The following is a 6,616-nucleotide window of genomic DNA, read 5'->3' as shown; positions in this document are numbered from 1 at the left end:
GCATTAAAAAATATAGCCACCCCCTCTCTTCCCGGGGGAGTCTTAAGAGGCGACTAAGGGACAACACAGTTCCACTACTACCTTAGAACTTAAAAAGCCGACCGATAGCGGGATAACCATCTAACAGATGGCTTTGAAATACACAGACCGACGACGGGCAGCAGCGTCTTCGGTGCGATAAAGCCAACCCTGCGGTCACCAACCCGCCTGCCCAGCGTAGTGACTAGGGGCAAAACACATGAGCTTACGCCATTTTTGACGTGAACTTATGGAGGTCTATGTCCAGTAGTGGACTGCGAAAGGCTGATGTGATGAGTTATATATGAGTTTTACTATGGCTATTTATATCATAAACTGATATAAATAGCCATAGTAATACCATAGTAATAGCCATAGTAATAGTAATGATATATATATTTTATCATTAAATGATGAAATTGAACTGATTCATTAAAAACAAAATAAAATTCAATAAAAGGAAAAAAAGGACAAGGAATAGAAAAAAAGGACAACAAGGTTACCTCAGCATTGTTTTGACAGCAAAAATTTACTGTCAAAAACTTTGTTATTCTGGTAGAATCTGTATAGTATAATACAATATCAACGTAACAGATAATACAATAAAAATTAAAAAAAGTAAATCTTACATCTATACAAATAAATTAAATTGAAGTTTCTATTTGTAATATTAAAATAACCGCTTTTGATAAATTGCATATGGATGTATAAAAGGTAGATATACTAAAATAGCATTTTTGTTGTTTGTCTATCTGTTTGTTACGGCTAATCTCTGAACTGACTGATTTTGACGGGACTTTTACTGGCAGATAGCTGATGTATAATAATGAGTAACTTAGGCTACTTTTATTTTAGAAATTTATCTATTTTATAACTGCAAACTGAAAAAATAACTTTTTTGTTTCCACGCGAACGAAGTCTCGAGTACAGTTAAAATATAAATAAAGTTACATAAATAAATAAATGGAGTGTAAACTATGTGACTAGAAAGATATAGATAAATTTATTAGTTCTGAATTCAATATGTATACGTCCAAGGCCACAAGCCGCCGTCGCTAAAGGAATGCCAAAATTAAATTGACGCTATATAGGATGTGTAAGATAATGAAGATTATTTGTTATCTCAACCGCACAGACCAATCTCGTTCGTGTCTTCTCCACTCTACGTGACATCAACCGTGCCCGACTGACATTAATGAAAGCCATTAAACCAATCAATCAATCATGATAATTCGAGGAGCAATAATTAAATTTAGAGAATTTTTATCCAATAATCCATATATGTAATCAAAATCAAAAGCACTTCGACGATTTTACGTGCCATAATTTTCTCAAAAGCTCCATTAATAGTGTAACACTGTTTATTAATGGACCGGCGTTAGAATTTTCTATTTTCGTTTAGTAATTTTGTTATTTTTGCGTTTCTAAGTTAACTTGCGACTCAAAGTACACCTTAGAGTTTTCTCCGATCTACATGACACTGATTATATCCGTTTTAATCTACATCAAGAAAGGAGGTTCTCGATTTCGCTTTGTTTTTTTTTTATTCTGTAGCTTTTTACTGGTTGTACCGATTTGATCATTCTTTATTCAAAAGCTGGTGCCAGTCATGTTGTTCCGTTTAAGCGAGATATGACGTGTACTTTTCGTAATTCAAAATGCGTTGACATTCGTTTTCAAATGCGTTTGATTAATATTTAACTACATGCCTTGTATTATTTTTTGATCAAATTGAAGATGTTTTTTTTTTCACTTGCGAACGAATATTATTTACTTTCATCATTGAAACAAATAATTCTGTTTGCTCGCAAAGGATACAAACCGACTTAATTACATCGACAAGTAATACAAACGTAAGTAGACGAAAAAAATTAACAAACTCACTAGTCGTCACTACGGTTTTCGAGGGTTTTCATCGATTTCTTACTTGGGATATCTCCTTTCCAACAAAAAACGAAGTATCAAAATCGAAAGTCGGTTTATAAACGACGAAGTTATCCCTGAACATATATACTCGTATTTACGGTCGAATTGAGTAACATCCTCCTTTTTTGAAGTCACCTAAATATAGTTTTGAACGAGTACTTTTCTGTTAAACATTTTTAAGATAATAAACGAACAGTAAAAAAAGTATTAAGGGTGGATGTCCTGTCTTGTCACGTTAATGTATTACTGTCAGGCAAAAAAGGGAAAAAGCCATTTTGTTTAATCATATTTTTTTTATTCCTTAACCCAACCCTGAATCTCGGTGAACTTGTTTAAGGTTAAACAATTTTTGACATATTTTTTCATTGGATAGTATAAATATTCATAAAAGGTCATTTATTGATACATATGAGTCTTAATTATCGTCACTAACATGAGATAAGACATAGTATTTTACCACAATCATTTGTATATCAATATATCCTTTATTTTGTGACTAGTATTTGCATTGCAATTAGTCACTAGTATTTTTTCGTGTCAGTCAGTTCGGCCTATTACAATCCACTGCTGGACATAAGCCTCCCCAAGTTCGCACCAGATGTTCCTGCTTTCCGCAATCTACATCCAGCCTACACCAACAATCTTATGTAGATCGTCGGTCCAGCGAACCAGAGGACGTCCTTCATTGCTTTGTGTCTCTACTACAGGACACGTCTGCTCCAACGGTCGCCATTTTGACGTGTACATGTAAATATAATTCTGTGACACCTACTATAATGATATACCTAGTACGACTCAACTCTAGTCTTTGCCTAACTTGTGCCACAGAAAAGCTATACTTTTCAGTTAAGTTCCGTGTCAAGGTACAAATCACTACATAGTATAAAACAAAGTCGCTTTCTCTGTCCCTGCACATGTATGTACGCTTAGATCTTTAAAACTGCGCAACGGATTTTGATGCAGTTTTTTTTAATAGATATATTGATTCAAGAGGAAGGTTTATATGTATAATAACATCCATTAAATAGTGGAGAAATACTGTTATTTTTGAGTTTTCTAATGTTATGTCGTAAATTTTTTTTTTTCGCTTAAATTGCAAACGCAGGCTGAACCCTACGAGATTTATCAAAATAATGTACTAAGTATTATACACCTTGAAAAGGTCTACAGAAAACTCCGCGATGGTATTACCTATCTCTTATGGATATCCCACAATAACATTTTTTTGTCATTTACTTTTTACGACAAATAATGGCTAATTTTCGAAGCGATTTTAACCAATACAGCATTAATCCTTATCCAATTAAATACCTTAAATATGTTTTTTATTTAATATAGATCTATATGGCTCTTTACAGCATATGATTTAAATGAATATTTTCGAAGATATTACAGATTTAAAAATCGCGGTACGTAGCGTTTGCGGCGGTTCCGGCCGGCTTTTACTCTAAGTTAACTCGTGCGGGCCACGGGCAGTAATGAATAAATCAAAACTACTGGATCGATTTTAATCATGTTTTCAGTGAATGACATAGGCTATAATTATATTTTATACCCGTGCGAAGCCGGAGCGGGTCGCTAGTTTTACTTATAAAAAGAATTGCTTTGCATATTTTGTAGGGAGCTTTAAAATAATAAAATTAGAGTCTGGTAATATTTTTTAAGCAACTAGGTCGGCAAAAAAGCGTACAACTCATCTGATGGTAAGCGATTACTGTAGATTATAAACCCCTGCAACACCACAACCATCGCAAGCGCGTTCAGATCCTACCCACTATGGAGCTTTGGTCACGTTACTCACCACAGAAACACAAACCCTACTGCATGAAAACAGTATTAATTAGGTGTGACCTTCTGTAAAGTCGAGGTACTTTTCGCAGTAGCCTGCTACAAATTTTGAACAGGATATTTCCTGCTGTACCCTACGGGATAACGTGTGGTCGCAAACGTAAATATCACTAAATTGCATGTTACTGAATTCGTAATAATTAACTTGATATAAATTAACTAATAACTGATAAAAGAACAATTTTTGGCCGGCTGAAGAAAATTCTCAATCGCTTTCTATTGGGTGGTTACAAGGTACGTACGTGCCTTTAACAGTTGGGTTATGCCCTTAATCGTCTATAGGCATTGGCATTTTGAGATGGGCTCAAACGGATTAGATTTCCTTGATCGCCAAGTCCGTAAACGGTTAACAGCGTACCGAATACATCATACTCAATCCATCTTCGATTATCATCCCATTCTACACTACCCATTAAGCTAAGCATATCGTCAGTAACAAAGAAAGTTTATAATTAATATTTGCATCTTATATGTGTAGAACCAAAAGAAAAATATCTAAAGGCGCATTTTTTGTCACCAAATACTTCATAAATATCATTAGAATCTCCATAAAATATTATGTAGTATTTTGTTTATGTAGTATATATTTATTTGTATATGTGTATGTATATTTACTTCTTTTAATATCATATTGCTTGTTAACTATATGCCAATTCTTTATCAACTGTTTGTACACTTCCCTACCGCTTTTATTTTTCTACGCTATGTCTTATGCCCTAAGGTTGTCTGGAAGCAATCGCTCTTAGCGATAAGACCGTCTTTGTATATCTCTCTTTGCATGTATCACTTTTTGTAATGTTTCTTTGTGGTGTACAATAAAGAGTATTTAGTATTATTATATTAGAACCATCTAGAATCTTCTTACATAACCAAAAAAAAATGTTTACTCAATAGTCTATACAGATATACAAACGGCGCAATAACGATTTTGTGGCGTGTTCAGAGAGTATGAACTATTCCATCTATATTAATGATGTGATTAGGCCTTAGTGAATGGTATAATAAAAAGTTATTGTTTTGACAATGGTCTGTATTTATTTCAGGAGAAACAAGATGGTTTAATATGCGACAAAAATTGTATTAACGTATCTATCAATAGTATTTTAATATTTTAGCGGAGTTAAAAAAAATGAGTTTTTTATTTGCCCTGCTTTTTTTTTGTATGTTACCTCATAACTTTTTACTGGGTGTACCGTTTTTAATGATTTTTTTCTTTATTTGCTGGTGCTTGTCATATGATCTCGTTTGAACTTGAGATCGATCTAACTAGTTCTTTGATTTTTATTTAACAATACGTATTTTATTATTATTGCGTTTACTACCTGCGTTTTAGGTATTACTTGTCAGTGAAAAATTGATTTTTTTTTCGTTTGCATGCAAATACAACACGTTCGTTGCCAATGGCCAAATGGAGTTCATATAAAGACATTTTAAATTCTCTTGCAATAGACGAAATTTGGTGTTCATCAAAGATAGTAAAATGCCATTTGACTACACACATGTATTGAATTTCATTTGTTTTAAATTATTTAAAAGAGGAGAGTTCATACATAGAGTTAAATCCATTCCTAAAATTATAAGATCGAAAAACATCTTTTTCAAGAGATCAACTCATCTTCCAAAAGTTTTTCTTGTAATCCTGAGTTTTCGCATTTAGGTAGATTGGAGACATTTTGTCAATTTCGTCCTTAAATAGATTTTAAGGCACATCAATGTTCATAACATGTGATAAGTAATATGAGAAATGTTAGACTGAGTAAATATTAATTGACACATAGAAATATAAAATTGAGGAATTCATGAATTTCATTGAGGTTGGGAACAGCGGGATGTATCCGTTCAACAAAAGGAATATATTCGACAACCTTCAGAAGAGCAGCGTGATAGATTAAGCTCCGATCCTTCTTCTACACGGATGAAGAGGCTTATGCCCAGCAGTAGGATGTTACAGGCTGAATCAATTATTTAAAAAAAACATAAGCTATATATTTTATTAATATTAGCTAAAACGAGTTGCTAATACACATATGTGGTGTGTATGCGGTGTTACTGGTTCAGTCACTTTTTTGGGATTCTTCGATAAATTGCCTCGATTAGCAAAATGTTTTCGATAGCTTTTTTTACATCTATCTTTTGTTACTTACTGATATTTTAATGAAAAATCGAATGGAGTATTCGAAATTTACGTAATGTAAAACGCTTTGATGAGAACTGAGGTAGAGCACAGCAGGAAATTTCCCGCTCAAAATATGGAGCAGCCCGACTGGGGTAGTACTTCGACCTCACGAAAGATCACTGCTAAATAAATACTGCTTTCAAGCAGTGTTGTGTTCTTGTTGCTGAGTAAGGTGACCAGAGCTCCAGGGGGAGGTTGGGGTTAGGGTTGGCAACACGATTGCGATGCTTCTGGTGTTCCAGAAGTCTGATAAGCTACAGTAATCGCTTACCATCAGTTGAGCCGAACGTTTGTTTGCCGACCTGCTTTTGTAAAAAAAATGAAAAATAATTATATAACCCACACAAGCGGGTTAGAAGTGTAGTCGTCATCACATTGCCAACTTTATTTCGTATAGAATATATGTATATCCAGCGGGTCTATCAGTTATGTATAACTTAGTGGATAGCATAGCTTTCGGTCGATGACCATATTCTACTGATAAAGATCTTTTTTGAGACAACCTCAAAAACTAGTGATATAATTGACCCGGTTTTGTAATTGATGTTTGGAGGTATAATGTAACATAACACAGACATAATCCTGTTTATTCTTTGACACATATCATCATTAAATTGAAGTATTGATTTTAACATCGTAATAATAATC

The sequence above is a fragment of the Melitaea cinxia genome, chromosome 9, assembly GCF_905220565.1.
Source record: "Melitaea cinxia chromosome 9, ilMelCinx1.1, whole genome shotgun sequence".
Taxonomy (NCBI): Eukaryota; Metazoa; Arthropoda; class Insecta; order Lepidoptera; family Nymphalidae; genus Melitaea; species Melitaea cinxia.
This window is presented reverse-complemented; position numbering follows the sequence as displayed.